Genomic DNA, 23901 nt, shown 5'->3' on the forward strand with positions numbered 1-23901 from the left:
TCTATATATATTTCACATTTCAAAATAAATATCTTGTGTATTGTGTGTGAAAGTGTCCTTAATCTATGTGCAAGTTATATGAGGCTGTCAACTCGATATATAATGTAAGACAATGTCATAAAAAATTACAATATTGTCGTTTTATTTCGAGAAAATTTAATAAGAATCGTTTTAACTGATATTCTCGTTGTTAAATTTTATTGTAGTACATTGAATATCACTCTAAAAAATTATCGACATACAAAAATACATACAGGTAAACGTGAAATATTTTTGTACCAACCTATGATTATTTCGTATCCCAACAATATAAGGTTTACAGTGCACCTTATTTTTTATACGTGAAAATAGAATTCCTGAAAAACCTCGGCCCTGTTTTTGGTATACACTGATAGGATATGAGTTATTATAGATGAAAATAAAGTCAGCATAGTTGGTCCATCGTGTGAATTCATCAGGTAATAACAACCCAAGTTTTCAGGGGAGATTGACCATTGCTATATGGTTTACAAAATAACAAAACTGTTAAAAAAATTGCCCACATTTCTCCGAGATCATTTTCATTATATTCTAAACATTTATGCAAAATTCACAAACATTAATGTTTTTACCCAAAATTGCGAAAAAGATATTCATTCAATCTGGCAACACTGCTTTTTCAGATATACCTACATCATGATCTTACATGAAAATCGTTACCCTCTTTTCTTCAACAATAAATAGCGTCTATTTTGATTAGGTTGTTGGTTGTTTAAAATGAGTAACCGTGATGATAGTAACTGGGTACCGCTGGCGGCCGGCATCGTCGTCGGCGTTGGAGTCCTCTCTCTGCTTTACAAGATGTTCTACACTGGCCCTCAGCGCAAGATTTATAACCAACAAATAAATGTTCCTTACGTTTGTACTTGTAAAAACGGTGATAACAATCCGGTGAGTCATACTACAGTGTAAGTAATAAGAATTAGTAATATATAGCAATATTTATAATAAATCAGGACTGGTCGACTAGACTAGACCCAAGAGCTACTGCTTACTGACGAAACCCAGTGCGATCTACCAATTACATACTTTTTGAAGTCACAAATGAACCAACATAATTCAGTACACAATTATGTAGTATTGTAGCATTTTGTATTTTTTAAGAGGGAAAACATAAAACTGAAAATTATTCTTAGTGACTACTTATTTATATTAGTGTGAGCATTGCGTATGAGCATCTTTCGCTAGATTAGCAAATATTATATTTTTTACTTTGCCACGATCGACTGGACTAATAGTCGCGATCGACCGGTTGGCCACTCCTGATCTATATATTTCAGGTACAATATTTAAATACTGGTCCAATAAATAAAATGTTAAAAGTATGTTATCCGAAAAATAATATTGAATAACAGAATTTTAACATATTCGAAAACAGATATCCGACCGATATGGGCGATATCGAAATGGGTGATGACCTTTTATCCGCCATCAATGTTCAGAGGATATATAGATATCTGATCGACAGTTCCGTGGCCACCTCGAAGATAAGGTGAAGCTGGCATCAAAAAAACTCGGTGTGCTTAATAGAGCGAAGCATTACTTCACGCCGGATCAGCGATTATTGCTCTACAAATCGCAAATTCTGCCCCATATGGAGTATTGTTTTCACTTATGGGCCGGAGCACCTAGATACCAGCTTGAACCCCTCGACTCAGTGCAACGACGACCTATGAGAATTGTCGATTGCTTGTATAACGCTTGTACAACTTGGGCTAACTGGCCTGTTTTCATTCTCATCTATCACCCTTCACTAATGCTCCGCCAGCGTATCCCGTTAGCGCAGGCGGGTTACCATACCATTTTCACCCATCAAAAAAAAATACTTACTGGCTTTTTGCTCGCTACTTCATGCGCCTGGTGATGAAATAAAATAAGGAAATCTATATACGCGCGCGTAGTTTATTTTATTTAGGCGTTAGACAAAGGTAACATAAAAAGTATCCATAGCAACGCGTGGACTTTGCACAGACTAACACATTTTTTTTATACAACTTAGAATGGCAAACAAGCACGCTATAGACATGAGCAGTACCGTGGACATAACAGAGTAGATACTGTTTCGCCCATGATACCCCCCATGCGTTGCCATTCCTGAGGACTCAGGTGTTATTCCTCTGTACCCTGTAAATTCACACTACTACTTCAACACCTGAATTTCACAAATACGAAAACGTATAAAAATAACACTTCTAGATGGCGTATTAGGTTAAAACATGCATTTTCAAGGCACTTTCTTCAACGCATAACCACTCTTTGGAATCAACTTCCAGCAGCAGTATTTCCGAACCGATATGAATTCATAGCCTTCAAGAACAGAGCATATTCCTTTTTACAAGGCCGGCAACACACCTGCAATGCCGTTGGTGTTGTGGGTGATCATGGGCGGCGGTAGTCACTTACCATCAGGTGAGCTGCATGCTCGTTTGCTCACTGTATTGTAAAAAAAAAACACATTTTAAACTAGATTTTCAGGAATACAATTGTGAAAACCGCATTCAATTTGGTGTAGTAGTTTTTGCATGATGCCGAAACAAACATACACAGAGACAGATAATATTTCTACAGATATTGTTTTGACTTCGATTGGCATTATTAATATATATATATTTTTTAAATACCTCCCATTTACAGATCTCTTCACTTTATTATATTCGTAAGAAGGATGGTTAATATTACTCTTTATTTTAGTGTCAATTGTATAAGAAAATATGTTAAACCTATATACCTTTGAAGCAGGCATTATAAAAAAATATTACGCTATCAAATTCTTGGAGAGATGTCAACAATTACATAGCTAGTGCAATAAATAAGGTAAAAATTACCTAATAAGAAGTTACAAGAAGTTGTTAAAAATGAATATAAATTTATCAAAATAAATTCACTAGTGGCAAATAAATTCGCAAGTGGCAACTTTCGATGTGTGACTGGTAGGTTTCTTTCTTTTGTCTATGAAAGTATGAATATGGTTCACCGTAATAAATTAAACAGTGATAGCCACAACTGTTCAGGAGGATCTTTTTTTTTTTAATGAGTGAAAATGGCATGGTAACCCCGCCTACGCTATCGGTATACACTGGCGGAGCACCAGTGAGAGGTGATAGGTGAGGTTGAAAAGGCAGATCAGTTAGCCCATCGTGACGAATTCAACGATAAATTAGTCATGATAGTTTCCAGGGAGAAACACGTGGAGGTCGACCTGACAAATGAAGACTAACCATCCCATTATTAACAAGCCCTTCTCTCCTCAGGAGGATCTGAAGGTCGAATTGATTGGGTACATGTATTGATAGTAAGGAATAAAAAGTAGTAATAGTCGTGTGGGTTCCGACATAGAATAGGCTACACCTTCCTTCCCCGTGGGCGTCGTAAGAGGCCACTAAGGGAGTTTACGGTTAAACAAAGTCCCACTTAAAACATCTCCAAAAGCCGATCTGCGGTTGCCATCAGCCTGCCAAGCGTGGCAACTACTGGCAAAACTCCCCTTAGGCTATGTTCAGCAGTGGACGGTCAACGGCCGATACAATAAAATTGCTAATAAGATGCGGGGCCTTTAGTCCTCGTAACTAACCAGCACCTTCCCTAAACAAAGTAGTAATAACTTATTATTATTAATAGAATAGGCCACCCCGTCCTTTCTCGTGCATGTCATAAAAGGCAACTAAGACGGATAGACAGCAGCGCTGTTTTTAAAACACCACCAAAACCTAACTGGCCCATGTTCGAGGTGAAATAGATTGTTAGTAATGGAGATTGAGAATCCCATTGCTAGCAATATACCCAACCAGGTCGACCTCCTTGCGGTTCCCCCTGGAAACTATCATGGTTAATTCCTGATGAATTCATCATGATGGGCTAACTGGCCTGTTTTCATTTTCATCTGTCACCCTTCACTGGTGCTCCGCCAGCGTGTTCCGTTAGCGCAGGCGGGGTTACCATACCATTTTCACCCATCAAAAAAAAAAACAAACTGGCCCATGTTCAGCAGTGGAGTTAATGATTAAAATAATTATGATCTAATTATTAAATTAATTTTCTAATGAATGAGTGAATAAATTGGTAGTATTGCCTGCGCTATCGGAATACGTTTACGGAACACCAATGAAGGAAACAAGTTACTTGGGCCCTTATGAAGAATTCAACAGAGTTTTCAAAGAGGATCAAATGGAGATTGTCTTAAAAGAGTATATCTTTTTATATAACTGACAATAGCGAACAAGCCGGCGACCCACCTAAAGGAAAGTGTTAACCGTCGGCTATAGATATCAACAGTACCATGGATATAATAGAGTATACAGTGTCGTTCATGATATCCTTCAAGTGTAATTCCTAAGGATTAAGCCTCTGTAGCCTGTAAATTATATTGCTAACAATAAATTCGTTAATTTCCCTTACTTACACCTTGTTTTTATTGAACGTATTATTTCAGTGCTCAGGAAAAGGAACAGCAAAGTAAAGACCAGAGGCAGAATAACGCTGCAGGACTTCAACGGGGTCGTGGGACGTGGGTTATGTCGGCTCGTCGGATAGTTGCGGTGGTGTATGGCCATGGCACTTTGTGGGTGGCTCAATCGTCCTGCTAGCAGTACTAATGTTTATCTTCAAGTTCAGCAACAACAAATATAGATGGGTCAAAGATTTTGATTGGAGGCGACAAGACTCTGCATATAAATGTTACCCAAAAGAACATGTGGTATTTAATTTCTAAACAATATAAAATAATATGAAGTTAATGTCCACTTGTGTCGTGTCTTTTTGTTTCTCTGTTTATATCTGAACCACAAAACGAACTCTGATGCGGGTTTCATAGTTATTTGAATTAGGGCAGGTTTTTTTTTTATGCAACTTAGAATGGCAAACAAGCTGATGGCCTACCTAACGGAAAGTGGTAATCGTCACCTATAGACATGAGCAGTACCATGGACATAACAGAGTATACTGTTTCATTTGCCCATGATACCCTCCATGCGTTGCCATTCCTGAGGACTCGGGTTTTATTCTTCTGTACCCTGTAAATTCACTGCCATATTCCACCCTTCAAACTGAAACACAGCCATGCAAACACAACTCCTTCGGCCATAGTATCTTCCAAATGCTTCTCAAATATTGCGTTTAAATTATGTCCACCATGTACCCTCTTGTATAGGCATTCCGTCACCCGTATCCAATAGCGAGGACGGGATGCCTTAAATACTGTACCGCAAACCATAAAAAAAAAACACAACTGCTTTACGGTAGAAACGTACGTACGTACGGGACAGAAGTGCTCAAGCAAACGACTTTTTAGTGATTAAACGAACTTACCCAAGTGAAGTTCTATCACAATTATACGAAGCGCTTCGTCCGAAGAGATTATTATTTGTAGAATATAAACAACATGTAGTAACGCACAAGTGACACCGCCCCTGCACTATTGTTGAGAGAGGGATTCCCCCTTTTTCCTTTTTCTTTTTATTCCCCGGTAGGTACATAGTCTACTTAGCCCGTTCATTTCATTTCCTGTTCATTAAGTTCAGAGTTAAAAATTATTTAAAACTTATGTTTGACCATTGAAATATTTTTTGGTACAGTTCTGATGGGTATAATTAAACTGGGTCGGGAGGGAATACGTACTAATCTCTTCGGACGAAGCGCTTCGTATAATTGTGATAGAACTTCACTTGGGTAAGTTCGTTTAATCACTAATTATACTTCGCGCTTCGTCCTCGAGATTATTATTTGTAGAATATAAACAACATGTAGACTTTGAGAGTTCCAACCAAAAAATATTATCAATGAAAACACTTCTTTTATGATTGTATGTTTTATTGGATTACAAAGTGAACAAATAGAACTAAAAATTAATCGACATTATGTTATTCTACTATTAATCTATAATAGTACATAATCTTTTTTGATCATCACACAATTCGATAAACATAAAATTATTTTTGATTATTATTAATTATCGGCTTAGCAAAGGACGAATTATCTGTATTAATCATAGGCCTACTGTAAAATTTGGCGAAAGCAGTGGAGTTGGCATTCCAGCCGCAGCAGCTCCATTTAAGTATTGTATCTACACTGACACCTAGAGAGCGTGCCCGGGACGCGGCGGCATGTCGCGTGCTGTGCGCAGAGAGTACAAATATGTACGTCCAGTCCACATTCGTCTAATGTCAGTTTCACCCATCGGCTAATAGTTTGTCTACCGCTTTGTGAGGTCGACAGACACCACTAAAAGATTATCAGAATTCCTTAGAAGAATTGTTCTATTTAAATGACAATCTGAAGTTTTTGCTGGACAGATAGCAGAGTTTTCTAAGAAGAAAGGAATAACAATAATCGGTTGCTTAGAACCTCTTCGTGACGTTTTAAGGAAGTCAGGAGTTTTAATTACTATATGGTCATTGAAAAATTCTATATTTTTATATCAATTTTGGATAGAGTTTGTATTCTATGAGCTATCGTTATTGCTATTAAGGTAATGGTTCTCTTTGTTAATTTATCTAATGATAATTCTTCATTAGGCCACAATGTGTTTAAATGATCTAAAACAGCATTGGTATCTCATGTAGCGTTATAATTCGGAAGAGGAGGTCTCAATCGATATACTCCATTGAAAAATCTTTCTATACTATCATCTTTTGATAAAATAGGACCTAAAAGCAAGGATAACGCCGAACTTTATTGAATTTAATGTTCCATATTGATAACCGTCATGGAATATCTGAGTAAGAAAAGAAATTATGATAAGAATCGAAGCTTTATAAAAATAAACTGAATTGTTTTTACAAAAATTCCACCACTTTTTTAAACAAGTATCATATTGTCTAATTGAGCTATCAGAGAATGATGCTAACATTATATCTAAAGAGGCTGGTGGAAAAATTCTCCTGGATAATGCTTTCCTGATAACACTCCTGTAACCAAGGTAAGCGTTGAGCCTACACGTTGATAACTGGAACTAAATAATAAAACATTATCCGCAGGATAAAAAGTTATTAATTCAGAGACAAGGAGGTTTCTGAATAGTGGGTATCACGGTTGTGTAGGCCATAGAGGAACAATAATTATACCGCAAGCTTTATCAGAAATGATCTTTCTAAGCGTCTTAAGAATCACTGCAAATGATGGGTAGGCATAAAAGTAAAACTTTTGCTCAATTGATTGTGAATGAATTAATAGCAATTACGTCCGGATCCCTATGCCATGTGACATAATTTCACATTTTTTGTTTATGCGATTTGTAATTCGATTAACCTCTGGTACATAGTTTTTTTTTTTTGTCAACTGGTGAAAGGCCCAATCAGCCAGTTCCCACTCTATATCTGGATGGATTTGCGTGATTCAGCATCTGTAGACTTCTGTTCTCACACCATTGCCAAATCTCTCTACTTATTTGAGTAAGATGAGGAAATTGAATGCCATCCATACGATTAATGTAAGATATTACAGTAGTATTGTCTATTTATATTATTTGACAGTATTTGGCAATTATGTGAATCTCTGGCAAAAACTTTTAAGGCCAGAAAACGCAGCGAGAAGCTCCAGATAATTTATATGATGCTTTAGTTCATCATCTGACCATTGGTCGCTAGCAATACTATTACCATAATTAGCCCTCCACCCCGTAGTTGAGGCGTCAGAGTAAATTTCAATGGCATACGTATCATCTCTGATACGATGATACACAGAGCTATCTATATTATTTAATCACCATTGAAAGTCAGAATATACGGAACTAGGTATATTCCTATACTTATCATAATCGTTATGATTTTTTAGATTAAGAAATTTTGAACGCTCCAACTCTTTAGTGCAAAATCATCCATACACAATGGCTGGACAAGCCGACACAAGTAAAGCTACCAGTTGAGCAAATTCCCTGATTAAAATACGTTCATATTGACAAAAACTTTCTGATTGAGATCGAATTCGTAATCTATTTTCGAATGGTAAGCTTAATTGTAGACTGTGTGAGTCTACAACTATTCCCATAAATTTACAAGATAATGAAGGCTCAAGATTACTTTTATCCTGATTAATTGTAAAACCTGAGGAAGATAGTAGTTTGGAAGTCATCTCAATATTTGTTAAGCATTGTTGATAAGAATTACCCAATAAAAACCAATTATCTAAGTATAAGGTAAATAAAAAAATCGCCAGTTTTTAAAAGTCTAGTAATCGGCTTCATTAATTTAATAAAAATGTAAGGTGCGGTAGCTAAACCAAATGGCAAAACATTAAATTGATATAATTTACTGTCAAAAATAAATCGGAGATATTTTTTAGATTCATTATGAATGTTTATTAAAAAAAAAGCGTCTTTAAGGTCTAAAGTTGCCATATAGCAATCTTTTGATATTAATTTTAATGCAGTTCGTAAATCTTCTAATTCTTCGTAAATAAATAATATTCGTAAATGATCCGTCTGGATAAATTTATTTAATCTTTTGAGATTCAATACGGGCCTCATTTTGCCATTAGGTTTTGGTATTATATTAAAATTATTAGATATAAACTGCCCTTATAAGGTATACACTCTGAAACAGCGTCAATTTGTAGAAGATTATTAATTGCATCAATATATTGATACTTTTCAGAATCTGTAGGTATATCTGTATGATGAAAAATTTATTTTGTAACCCTTAATCCATGAAAGGATCAAGTGAACATTTGTGATAATAGACCATTGATCATAAAAGTGTGTTAAACGACCTGCATACTTAACTGGAATAGACGTATCTAGTAACGACGTACGTAGTAACGACGACGTGGTTGTTGTGTCGAAGGAGGTGGCGGCGGCGGCGGCGGCGGTGGTGGTGGAACCCACGACGTCCTCGATATGTGCCCAGGCGGCTGCGTTGGAAGAATCAAGGGTCGTGCTGCGGCAGGCTGACGGAATCTCGCTCTCGTGCCCCGCTGCTTGCGTGCCGGTGCTGGAGCTCTCCGGTTTAAAGGCCTTGAAGAAAGAGTATCGGTTCTTCTTGGCAAGTTTTTGGTACCATCAGAATCCGCCTTTAGGTCTACGCCTGATTTGTTAACAGCTTCGGCCGATTTTATTGTTTCAGCCAATTTATCGCCAAATAAGAAGGTATCAACTTTTATGTTTGTAAGATATACCTTCATATCCTTCTTTAAAGCACTTAGAATGAAGTGTCGTCTAGTCATGGAGTCGCTATGCTGTATGTCACACATTAGACGGCTGAGATCCATAAGTTTTTGTAAAAATTCTTTATCTTTTTGATTACAATTAAGCTATGTTGAAATAGCTTGACCTAAACAAGATATAGCTAAAGCCATTGGTTTCTGTTTTATCTCAATACCTTTATCACGCTTAATAGCTAGTTCTGGAAGCGCTGCTTTTTATCTCGGGATTTATTGTGGAAGCACTACAAGTAAGCGGTTAGCTGTTAGTGGGTATTAATTTACTAATAATTTTTTAAGCCCTTTACTAATTCCTTCTTGGGCGATGTGTTGAAATCGCAATGGCAATTCTTTATGAACATCGCTGCCATAATTATTAGTAGACATTGGATCGACTCCAAGAATCTCTAAAGTCTCAGTATCTAGCTACTGAGGCTCCACATTTGACGGGCCTGGACAGTTTTGACCAGCGTCTTGATCCGTAATCGGATTATTATTTGCCACAGCCTCCCTACCGTCTGGATACGTTAACGCATCGTGAATCACATTTACATCGTCTGATGCAAGGTTTACAGTCATAACATATTGTTAACGTGGATACGTTAAAACCTAATATTTTTTGTCTCCAATAAGTATTATTGTTTATATAATACACCCCTATAATCAAATATTCTCTATAACAGAAATCAAAAGTAACGACTTCTCTTTTATATATATATATTGCCAATAATTTATTGTAATTATTTAAAAATATTTTATTAAAAATGAAATTCTATATTTATATTTATTATATCCTTTTATGGGTGTTATTTGAAAATGTGATAACGAAAGTTATCGAAACACGGCTGTTGTGTACAATTCCCGCTGAATTGCACGTCAACCATTTCGTTTGAATGCGGTGATATAGCCCAAATGACTATCTCGATTGCATTCTTCTGGAGACGAAAATTACTTTTGTGTATAGATATAGTTTTGAAAATAATTACCTGGTCTACAACGACACTATGTAATATTGGATCGTTGAGTTCTCTTCACGATCACTACTATTCCTTTTTTTTTTTTTTTTAATAGCACGACAACGCGATGTATTATGTGCGGAGCGGTGAAGCACTAAATTGCGAATGAACAGGAAATGAAATGAACGGGCTAAGTAGACTATGTACCTACCGGGGAATAAAAAGAAAAAGGAAAAAGGGGGAATTCCTCTCTCAACAATAGTGCAGGGGCGGTGTCACTTGTGCGTTACTACATGTTGTTTATATTCTACGAATAATAATCTCGAGGACGAAGCGCGAAGTATAATAATAAATCTGTAGAGAGGTCAATTCTGTACATGAGATATATTTCCAAAACAACTATCAGGGGGTGATTAGTGATCGATACTGATGCCAAAAATGATATCAGTAAAATTTTTGTCTGTCTGTCTGTATGTTCGTTATAGAAGCAAAAATTACTCGATTGATTTTAAAGAAACTTGATACAATTATTCTTCATACTCCTGGGCAGGTTATAGTATACTTTTCATCACGCTACGATCAATAGGAGGAGAGCAGTGAAGGGAAATGTTGGGAAAACACTAACAAAAGAAGTCACTCCATTTTTAAGCTTCCGTCCTTAATGGCCACTTTTTTAAATGTAAAAATATCCACCCGTGCGACGCCGGAACGGGCCACTAGTATAACAATAAATGATAATATAATATAAAAATAAATAATCTACTTGAAACGCTACTGTTATGAATGAATGAATTAATTCTGTATTGAGCATACTGTGGTAGTTACAGGTTGATAGGTAGATAATATGGTGTAGGTACAGCAGTCTACAATACGGCCGTACAATATTAAGCCATTTCATGGGCTTATGTCTAAACATAAAAAAACCTTTCATATATACGTCACGTGAACTAGTAGAATAATATTAAAATTTCAACCTAACAAGTCCTGAGTTTTGTAATCGTGTATCGTAACTTAAAAAACTAAAAAATAAGACACATTAGAAAATCTTTATTAGTTACATATTATAGAAAAATCAATTTTATACAGTTAAGAGGAAAAAAAAATTTATATAAAATTTTTAAATTATTATTATATATATATAATATAGTTATTAATATCATCTATGTAATACATAAGTTATGTTATATATTTATATACGGCGTGTTGTGGCGTAATGTTTGTACTACAGTATTGAGTAAAATTTTTAGACTTAAATTCGATATAATAATTATAATGAAATTAATACTTTCTTTCAATAAAAACTTTCGTTGAAAGCGCAATTTATGTTTTAATATTTTTTTATCTCTTCTTTTAATAATCTGCCACTCGCGCCATACAAAACTCCGCAAAATATAACTAATACCATAATAACATACAGTACATAACAATATACAAGTATCTATCGAAATAGTATAGGTTTGTACGCTTCATATTCGTCATCAGTCAACAGATATTCGGCGACCATTTTGTATTTAGTAGGATCGTCCAGAATGTTCACCAGTCTCTGTAGCTTGTTAGCGTACCCTGCCAGTATGTTAGATGCAACGTTCCCGATGAGATTATATTGCTTATTCCAGAAATACGGAATATTCCTGTTTACCATGGCCCGATGCAACCTCTTTACCATTATTATAAAGAGCTCAGACGGCGGCTTATTCCAAAACCTTGGCTCTGACTTCCGCTCTACAACCTCCCAAAAGAACAATGTCTTTATATGATAATTTTCTATTTCTTTCATTTCTAAAGCATCCCGTAGTTTCTTTAGCTGTAAACAAAAAATATTGTATTGTTATTAATGAACGTTGTTAAATGAACATAAAGGGATCGTATTATAATAATTGTGAGAAGATATAACAAGTTCTATTCACTGATAATCCTGTGTCTGAAAATCTGGAAATTAGCAGCAGGCACTGACACAAAAATCTAATATAATGTTAAAAAAAACTAAGGTAATTGATCAGGATAAACGAAATAAATGTGTATCTAATGTATGTGAAATAGCTGTGAGAAGTATTATTTTTTATCTTCTCCTTAATGCTATATGGGGAAATATAAACTAAGTTTGTATAATTGACATGAAAAACCGATTGGCACTGATCTCTATCCTTGTCATACATCTCTTAGTTCATCCACTCATATGCGTATATTTTAAAAATGGTTCCTTCTTTTAAAAATTCACCATCTATAGATTGATCTGAGCCTTCACTGGTATCCGCATTCTTTAACTTTCGTACTGTATATTTAAGTTTCATCATTCTTTCCAATTTACACGAACCAGTTTAAATAACCTTTCTCATTCTAAAACTGTCATTTTCTTGCAAACCAAGTCACTCTCACAATTTTATTCTAAATATGATCATGGCCTGCCTTACCATACAGATTCATCACAGTGACCTCATTTCGACCTGATTTATCACAATTATATTTAGATGCTTCTAATAAACATTCATAAACAAATAACTATTATATATAGTAAAGCTTATAAAAATATTTTCAATATTCTCTCTCTTGCTATATAAGCAGTATTGTATATCATTGTTATATCCACAACCAAGATTTTCAATTTCATCCGCTTCTTCCAATAACTCATCATATACAATAATGCTTACAAGGATTTACAATCGTACCTAATAAAATCTCAACATTCCATATTTTCACCATAATCCTATACACCTAACAGCACCGGGTCTACCATGAAATGAAATTCCGAAATTTCGGACTCAATTTTGTGTTTATGTTTATACCAAAATCGGACCAATAAATGGAGTTTAACATTTCGTTCGTCATACATCCTATCATAAAAGTCCAAAGGTACGATACTTTAACATTTTTAATATTTCCAAACGGCATGTATTATGTAATTTTAATATCAAATTTCTGTTTCGTTTGGCTCCGAAATTTCGGAAAACATTTCATGGTAGGCCCTCAGATATCTTTCATTTCTCGAACTGATACATAATCTACACAGTCCAAATTACGTATAATAAGACCAGTTCCTCGTATATTAGATGACCTTTAGAAAAAAAAAAAAACCTTTAAAACCATCATAAGCACTATAAAAAAAACTTACATATCGCACAGTCTGTCTCAAGTTGTAAGTATTGTAAAAGAGTTTCTTCTCCTGATTATATAAAGACAAACGCCACGACTGGGAGCTGTCGTCAGACTTTGCCGGTTCGGGTACAACCACCCATCCATAGGCACCCATCGAACATTCAGCAGGTATGTCGCGGTAGCCACTCCCAACTGGCCAGCGCTCCTCGGGAAACTGCAGAGCTGGTACTAAATCAACGTCCATTTTGAAACCAGTACTCTCGTTGGTTATCTTTAAAGTTATCGCAGGACCTGACTCCGACGTACGAATAACATATGGAACGTTATCTACTGTCACCAATCTATAATTTCCATAACATTCAAATTTATTCAAAGCCCTGTACACAACACTTTTAAACCAATCGCTAAATTTGCTTCTAAGTAAATAATTGTCCTCGCCTTTCCATTTATATGCCGTCTTGTTTATTTCCCACTCGTCTCTGATGGGCAATCTTTGGTATTGCGTACCCATTTTTAGTTTGATATATCCATTGCTCAAGGGTTCCAACACTATATCACTGTTACAAGGATTAAAGAGATCTTCTCTCTTATTAAGTGGTAGACCAATGACTATGTACATATTAAAGTTATTGGGTTTTTTTATGTGTAATCTGTCAGAATGTCTTCCCACCGCCTAAATCTGTTTGAAAATATTAAATATATTATTATTGTGAAATAACGTATTATTGTACCTATATCTACCTAATTCTACATCGAGGGGGAGAAAGGGATTGTTAGTAATGGAGACTAAGAATCCCATTGCTAGCAATATACCTAGCCAAGTCGATCACCTCGCGGTTCTCCCTGGAAACTATCATTAGTTTACAATCAGTTTTAACAATTGTTAGTAATAGGGTTGATTGTTCCCATTACTAACAAAACTTCCTCTACCCTCCCCACCCTCGATGTAGATTTTTTTTTGATGGGTGAAAAGGCTATGGTAACCCTGCCTGCGCTAACGGGATACGCTGGCGGGGCACCAGTGAAGGGTGACAGATGAGAATGAAAACAGGCCAGTTAGTCCATCATGATGAATTCATCAGGAATTAACCATGATAGTTTCCAGGGGGAGCTGCGAGGAGGTCGACCTGGTTGGGTATATTGCTAGCAATGGAATTCTCAGTCTCCATTACTAACAATGCCTTTCCCCCCTTTCTCGTGGGTTAATGGGTGATGATTAAATGGTAAACCAGCCTGCGCTAACGATATGCGCTGGCGGGGCACCGGTGAGGTTGAAAGGGCAGGTCAGGTAGCCCACAGTGATGTATACACCTGAAATTCAGCACGATGATTTCCAGGGGGAGCCACGTGGATGTTGACCTGATAGGTTATATTGCTAGCAATGGAACTGATAGTTCACATTACTAACAATCCCTTTCCCCCAGTAATGCGGATTATCAGTCCTATATGCTAGCATACCTTGTCAGGTCGACCTCGACTTGGTCACCTTTAGAAACAAACGTGCTGAATTCCAGAAGTATTCAAGGCTCAGGCAAGGGCTCACAGAACTGCCTTTTCATTCTCACGTATCATCCGTCTCTAGTGCCCTACCAGCGTATACCGTTAGCGCAGGCGGGGTACCATTCCATTATCATCCATTGAAGAAGAAACTGCGCTTGCCAATGCGCCTGCCAAACGTAGCTGCTTAAATAAATGATATTATTAAAAAATACTTTTTTAAAATTAGGTGTCCTTATCGTCGAAGCGTGACACGTTATCTTTTCATTTATTCTTTACTAGCGGCCCGCCCGGCTTCGCACGGGTGGACATTTTTATAACGTTTTACATTTTTATCTGTACCTACCTAGCTACCTATTTATTTATTTATTTAAGAAACACCAACAGCATATTGCATTATAACATATAGGTATAACAAACATTAAATATAATACAATATTAATGCACATGCCTATTATAGGTATTCACAGCATTCACTTTAACATAATTATACAGTGCAAGAAAATAAAGTAAATAATAAAAATTTCATAGATGGCCCGCCCCCACCTGCCCCTCTTCAGCACCGCTAAAATATGGTATGGTAACATGTACAACGCGACAGCCTTATTTTTTCTATTTCTATGAATTATTAAATTTGTAATATCTATTCAATTCGTAGTCGATTTGAACAATTCAAAAAGTAATCTACATAAATTGAAACAGTTTTGAAAACAATATGATTTATTTGAACAGAAGTATGAATAACATGGTGTAATTTTGGTCGGTATTTCTATCAACTTTTAAATGTAAAAAGTAGTTATTGTGACATAACGATAATAGTTGGACATATAGTATCGCTGGTCATATAGTTTTTTGTAGTTATTGATGTTTTCTTCAATATCGTAGAACATACTTTTGTTCTATCACCAATAGTTTCCGCAGCGCACGCGACGTAAGATATTTTATAGCATTTTTTTTACACCTTGAGTTACGTTACTAATGTTTTAGTAAGGATCCCTAATCTTTTCTAGCAATAAATATAGCCTTTGTTACTCAGAGTGAATGTAGCTTTCTAATGGTGAAAGAATTTTTGAAATTGGCAAAGTAGTTTTGGAGTTTATTCATTACAAACATGCATACACACAAAAATACAAATCTTTCCTCTTTATAATACATATTAGTGTAGAAAACATTGCAATAAAAATACAATATCATTTATTGAGATGCCTATAATATAATACCAACGTAGGCACATCTGAGTAAGCTAAAGGCATAAACGTTCTTGCAAGTTGTCTAGAAGGAATGGTCTTTACCGACCTTCAGTTTTGTAGGTTAAGTAATTTTTGAGTTTTTTTTTTTATAATAATAATAATAATCATTTATTTAACAAAAAAAACAGATACAGGATACATATTTACAATACTTATAGGTCGCCGTGTGGTCCAGGAATAAAATAAGCTACCCCCCCTTCCTTTTCCGTGGATGTCGTAAGAGGCAACTAAGGGATGGCGAGGGATTAGCAGCAGCGTCCCTCTTAAGACATCTCTAAAGCCTAACTGCGGTTGCCAATCCGCCCGCCAAGCATGGCAGCTACTGGTAAAATCCCCCAAGGGGAACGCTTACGTTTATTTGACAGTTAAAGGCTGATGCGATGATTGATTCTAAGTGTCTCTGGCCATGCTAGGACGGTCCTGTGTTATAAAGGTCAGGCTACCGTACTTATTATAGTTAGCTATTTCGTAACTTGCCAGTCAAATCAATTCAATTTATTTATTGCATTCTACAATATTATTATGAAATATGTTAATAATTATTAAAGTATATTGTAGACGTTGTCGGGCACAGCAATTAGAAGTGAGAAGGGCGTCGATCCTTAAATTTTCATAAAGATTTCAATAATTAAATAATTCAATTTTAATCTCATCAATGTCATTAAATTCCCAATTAATGTTGTGATTTTAATGAATTGTTTTATTTCCATATGTTTTATTTTAATTTAATGCAATTTAATGGTATTTTTTTATATTTTTATATCTTTTTATTAGTGTCATTATCAATTTTAGTATTATCAACTAAACCGGTAGTAATATTTAAATATTATGCGTTATTTTTTTTATTACAAAATTTTTATCATTTAAATATTAATCTATATTGTAATGACATTTTTTAGTTAATAGTTGTTTTAATTGTGATATGAATACTCTATGGTTTTGTTCATTTGGTAATGTTACAGGTAGACGATTAGAGATGTTTATAGACATTACATAAGGGCTTGAGGAATTAAGTTTAAGTCGAGAGGAAGGCAGTTGGAGTTTATTTCAATGAGTGAATGAGATAGTCTTATTTATTCGCACAGCCTACAACAATGATAGATGTACTGTTTTAAGATGGATGAAAAAGAAGGGTATATGTCGATGACAACGTCGATAACGTCGCCTGCGCCATCTGTATACGCTGGCGGGACACCAAATAATGAAAAATAAGCGAGGATGGAAAAGAAGGTCAGTCAACCCATCGTGACTGACTGATCGAGATTGACCCATCGTGGTCAATCTGCCAGGGTATATTGCTAACAATAGGGCTACTAAACTCAAATATCCCTTCACCCATAAATGTATTTAGGGCGGATAGGAGGGCAGATAGGCCATTAACTGTTACTACCCCAGAATTATCTAGTACTCATACCAGGATCGGGAGCAGAGCTATGGAGCAGATACGTCTACATTTATGCGACTTTTTTTAATAAGAGAATAATCTTGAATTCGCCAATATTTACGACTATATTGTGTATCAATTAATTACTTACCGTACTCGAGTAACGATTAAAATATGAATCGACCTCCTTCATATTTCTATGAATAGTGGAAAATATAGTATCGAATACTTGGTAATGTAGCTCAAAATCGTCATCCTCCAACGCTATGAATCTCACATAGAGGTCTTCCAATAGTGAGTTTAAGTTATTAATCACTGGTCGATCTGATGCTGAGCTATCAGAAAAAGCTATTCTCCCGAATTCTAGTGCATTACTGTAAGAAAAAATATTGTCTATCTATAGTTATAATCTTCTACATATAATATAAATCTCATGTCCATTGTGTTCGTTCACGCTAACCTACGAAACCGCGCTAACGCTTTTGATGATTTTTTTGCAAATCTGTATATTTTGCTCCAACCGAGAGATGGGATAACTTTATCCCGAAAAGAAACAAAAGGTGATCTTAGATCAAAACGTTCACCGGAACAGTTAACACATTATATTATCTGTGTAAAGACGAGGTCCAGCTTCACAGGGGTAGATAGAATTTTCTAAAATGATATTAGTCGCCGATAATGTAGTTTCTATAGGTGAAATGATATATCTTACAAGACACTTGCTCAGGATTCACACGGTTCTTTAAATAAAATATATGTATATTCGCAGATAATATAGCTATCTAAAGGTGAAAGAATTTTTTTTAAATTAAGGTAACTATAGTTGTGTTGGCATCGAATGGAAACATTATAAATTTCACAACATACGTTTACTATCGAAACGGAGTTACATTTAAATAAACGGCGTAATCGCGCGAGCCAGTGCGTCATGTAGAAACAATGCAAGAGCCAGTCGGTAACTGTCTAGCGGCGACGGCGCCGCTAACGGTAGCGCACGGGAGGGCGCCGCGCGCGGGGAGGACGATCGGAAAGGGGAATTACTCGCTGCCGTTGCGCGGTGACGGTTTTAGGGGCCCGCGTTAAATAAATAGTTTATTTAATTTATACACTAGAAACAGAAAATCAAATCATCATCATATCAGCCATTATCCGTCCACTGCTGGACATAGGCCGCCCCCATAGACTGCCATAAGGAACGATCCTGAGCCACCTGCATTCACTGACTCCCTGCAATATATATGAAGTCGTCACTCCATCTAGTGGGGGTCGTCCACACTGCGTTTGCCCGTACGATGTTGTTGTTTAAGAACTTTTCTTTACCATCGGTTGTTCGAGCTACGTGATTAGCCTACGTGGCAATACCACTTCAACTTTGCTTATCCTTCGGGCTATTTTAAAAAATCAAATGTTTCCTTTATATTAAAATCAAATATTTACCTTTAAAATAGAACTTTTTTTTATTCCTCTTTAATGTCAATAAAATATGTTTCTAAATTTTAACCGCGACTTCATCGGCATAACCAGGATAAATAATATCCTATGTGGTATAACACCATATAATAATGTGGTGTTATACCACATAGGATATACAGTGAGTGTAAAAAGTATTCGTACACCTAGTATAATAAAAAAATACGAATTTGATAGACTTTCCTCTATTTATTTAACTTAAATCAATACTGTTAAATAGTTTAACATTCCCGCACTTTGTTTATGATAATTATTGTTTTTTAAAAAAAAAATTATACAACATAAAATATTTTTATGTTAACTAAGCAAATAATGACAAACAAAAAGTATTCGTACATTCATGCTTTTTTAAATGAAATTCTGTATAAATCATTTATTCAATCGAATTTTTCATATGCCTACAATGCCAAGGTCATTTTTAATACGTAGGTATAGATATTAGACGTTTTAGTTGCACTCGTGACAAGTATAGACGTGTTTAGTTACAAAAATTCGTAAAGCAAAAGAAACGAGTATAATAATTATTAATTTGCATAATCAATGCAAATCATTATGTGAAATTGCAAAATTTGTCAATAGACCACGTTCAACCATACAGACTGTAATTGATCGGTTTTCTATTACTATACCCAGAGGTGGGGCGTCCATCAAAAATCACGCCTCGATTGGATCGGAAAATTTTAAATTGTGTAAAAAAAAATCCAAAAATTAGTGCCCCTCGAGTGTTACAAGAAATTAATAATATCAATGATTGCCATATTTCTGTCAGTACCGTTCGGAACGTATTACGTAGTAACGATTATCATGGAAGAACTGCGCGTAAAAAGTATTGGGTAAATGATATTAATAGAAAAAAAGATTAGAATTCGCAAAAAAATATATTAATGAAAAAATCATTTTTGGCAAACTGTTATTTACTCAGATGAATCGAAATATAATATTTTCAAATCGGATGGGCATCATATGGTATGGAGAAAACCTAATATGGAATAATGTCCAACGGTAAAACACGGTGGTGGGTCTGTTGTTTTTTTGCATTTATTGATGGAATTAGGGATCACAAAGCGTATATTAATATTTTAAAAGAGAATGTCTCTCTAGTGCAGCTCAAATGGGTTTTAACAATAATTGGATATTTTTACAAGATAATGATAAAGCATGGAGTACTAAAGCATGGATCCTGTTTAACGCTTTAAAATACCTAGAGATTCCTCCTCAATCACCCATGTGTGGGATTATTTCGATAATAAAATTCGAAATCCAATTTCGAGTAAAGACTAAAAAAGCATTAATACCGTCTTTTTATATTTTCAAACTATGATTCGATGCCGCAGAGACTAAGCTATCATCAATGCTAACGGTGGTCCAACAAAGTATTAATATTTTTTTAATATTCATTTACTTACGAATTTTATAAGTGTACGAATACTTTTTGTTTGTCATTATTTGCTTAGTTAACGTAAAAATATTTTTATGTTGATAAACCGGGAATGTTAAAATATTTAATAGTATTGATTTAAATTAGATAAATAAAAGAAAGTCTATCAAATTCGTATTTTTTTTATTACAACCTTAGGTGTACGAATACTTTCTACACTCACTGTATGTGGTATAACACCACCAACATATATCAAATAGTTTGTATAAATATATACAAACTATTTGAGTTGGGGAAGTCCCTAACACAAATAGTTTGTATAAACCACACTAACTGTATCCCCGGGTTTCGTCCACATGTGTAATTATATAAAGACTCCTATGTTTTATTAAGATATAACCTATTGCACCAAAAAAATCTGTTGTTTTATCATGAGGATAACAAACACCCATTCAAACTTCCTTAGAAAGTTTTACATATTATAATTATAGCAGGATTTTATGACGATCCGTAAAATAGTCCAGGCATTAAGAGCTACCTGTTCGTTAGTCTTGTAAGAATGAGATATTATTATTCTTTAAAAAAAATTGCTTAAAAATTTTATATACTCACTCTCTGTTGATGTCTGATCCTCTAGCATAAAAATGCGATTCGGATGTGCTACTTAAAATGCGAGCTCGCGGGAGTCTCTCGATGTCTTGTATATTTTGTCTACTCTCAACTTCTTCGATTCTACTCAAGAGATATAATCCACCCGCCACAGTTGCGGTTGCCGTTCCAATGCCGAGGGCTACCCCCCACCAGAATCCACTGTCGGCGTTCTCTCTGTTACGATTACCTTCACGACTATTATTCATTTTGCTGTAAAAATATAGGTGGGATTGGTATGAAACGGAACGTATGTTAAAAGTGAATGTTGTATGCATAGATTGGAATACGAGGAAGGATGACTGATGTGGAGTGAAGTGAGGAACGGTTGGAGAGTGAAAGTTGAAGATTGACGACGACTGAACAAATGTCCTACGATTATTTTTCTAAGATTTAAATTTTGCAATTACATAAAGTTGAATCGCTTGTGTAAAAAGGAATTTTATTTCTGGCTCCTTGGACCTACATATATAATTTTTTATGAAACTTCGAATGCCGAACTAGCTGACCGGACCATCTGATGGAAAGCGGTAACCGTCACTTACAAATATGAAGTAGGTACGACGGACGTTACAGAATACTCCGCGATACCCATGGTTGTTCTCATGATTTGCAATAAAAATAAATTAAAAAATATTTTTATTTTCTAAACGAAATCCGATAGAGGTATTCAAAATTAATCTGCTAGGACAAAGGGAGTATCTCATATGAAAAGATTTCATTTTAACATTTTAAAAATGTATTTTTTTTTTATTACTTTTATTCTAAATAGTTTTCGATTGAAGATATAAAAAAGAAACACTGTCCCACTTTAAATATTAGGTAAATACAAGTGAAGAAAAACGATTTTTCTAACAAGACCAATTTCAGAGAAATCATCAAAAATATTTACCATCAAATCTTTATGGTCTGGACTAGGCACATCTATGACCCAGAGTAAAGACTTAACAATTGCAATAATAATTATTATTAGGTATCTGTTTCAAAAATACATGGAACATATATGGTCATTTTATTTCAAAACTCGACAAATTGATAAAACCTTGAATTTTTTTTTTATTATTTTGTGTGCGTAATACTCAGGGTGTAAGTTCAACTCGGATTTGGACAGTTTTCTAAAGGACTTCAAAAATAAATACTCAATTACATTGCTTTATTTTTTAAGTTTTTTCCCCCATAACTCTGTCAGTTGTAAATCGATTTAGAAAGTTCTTTTTTATCTGTAAGAAAATACTTACAGATTGATCCCATAGAAATTTTATCAAAACTGGTTCAGTAGTTTAGTTTTTAATTAAAAAAAAACGAAGTATGTTTTTTTATGGAACACAATTTTAAATTATGCATTTAATTAAATTAACGGTTCCCCGTTGAAACCATCGTGGTTAATTCTAGTGGAAATTGATGCGCTAACTGAAACCGAAATTTGCTTTCATCGTCTTAACATTTCTATCGTCATTTTTAATAATTTTCACTAGTGCCCCGTCAGCTGCTTTCATCGTCACCTATATATCGATAGTAGTAGGTTTTTTTAATGGGTGATAATGGTATGGTAACTCCGTCTACGGTATCGGTATACAATGGCGGGGCGTCAGTGACAGATGACTAATTAGGATGAAATAGGACAGTTAGCCCATCCTGACGAATTCAACTAGAATTAGTCACGATGGTTTCCAGGGGAACCACGTGGAGGTCAACCTGATAGGGTATATTGCTAGTAATGGGGCTATTTGAGCCCATTACTAACAATCCCTTTCCCCCTGAAGGCGAGGGTTACCGTTCCATTATCACTCATTAACAAAAAATACATATATACTTACCAATATTTAATTATTCCTTTAAAACAAATATAAAGAGAACTATCGATTTTGAAAACACAAATATAAGTTAAGACTTTTCAGTTAAGAGTAGTGTTCTGACCGCAAAACAATATTTATATAGGTACCACTACCAAAACCACTAGCTTAACGAATATGTTGCCACCTTAATCACTGATTTAGTAACTAAAATTTATGAAAAAGGCAGTTGGATTTCAAGATTTTAACTATAAAAGAAACTACTTTATTCTATATATATATATATATATATATATATATATATATATATATATATATATATATATATATATATATATATATATATATATATATATATATATATATATATAATTAACAATATATTAACAATAATAAAATAAAATAATAAAACTATCATTAACCAATTTACATAATCTTTTTCATTTAGACACGGTATTTAAAGAATTAAATTTCAAGCTTATGAATAAAATTTTCATATGAAATTGACTGTAAATTTGGTCAAAGTTGGCCATATATTAGAGAGCACAAGTACTTTGAATAGACTATTTAATAACTCTAATAGACTATGTTTCGATCCGAAACATACACTTAATTCCATTCCATTATTTTTGTAAAAGAAAAACCTGTTAAGAACATTATTTATAGTAAATCAAAAATAATAAATTTTGAAAAAGTACTACAAAGCGTCTATAACAGAGCTCCCACTTTAAATATCCGTGAAACGCGTGATATACGTTTATATCAACCACATGTTTAATCGTCAATAACATGTTTAAATAGTTGCATAATTGAAACCAAAAAAAAAATACTTAATACTAAAATTAACTAACAATTGAGTAGATATTTTTAACAAAATAATAATAACGAGTAGTGACTGTTTTAAAACCACTCCTCGTTTTGATATTTTCAACGTGTCGATAAAACGTGATTTTAACCCATATTTAATGTAAGAATATTCGTTTACATGAGTATGTCTATGATTTAATTTTATATTTAAGGAGTACGAAATTACCCTGATATACCCGAAAATTATATGATAGCAACACTGCTACTATCGGCGGGGACACGAAAATAAGTCTCATTGCATGTGTGCTATTAGTGTTGTCAATGCCACCAGAAACCACAATTGAATGTGGGAATTCCTAGAGTTTTATTTAGAATTGCCAGTATAAATCTTCTACCAGTTCTACTATATTAGGAGAATAAAAGAAAGTTATTTTTAATTGGATAAATATTTAATTTA

General features: G+C 34.7%; 1 pseudogene; it reads right to left on the reverse strand.

Annotated features, from left to right (window-relative positions):
* Positions 1-2248: 2248 nt before the first annotated feature.
* On the reverse strand, positions 2249-22819 carry LOC113521103 (cyclic GMP-AMP synthase-like receptor; annotated as a pseudogene).
* Positions 22820-23901: the final 1082 nt, after the last annotated feature.

The sequence above is a fragment of the Galleria mellonella genome, unplaced genomic scaffold (genome assembly GCF_026898425.1).
Source record: "Galleria mellonella isolate WM207_F2 unplaced genomic scaffold, CSIRO_AGI_GalMel_v1 utg117, whole genome shotgun sequence".
Taxonomy (NCBI): domain Eukaryota; kingdom Metazoa; phylum Arthropoda; class Insecta; order Lepidoptera; family Pyralidae; genus Galleria; species Galleria mellonella.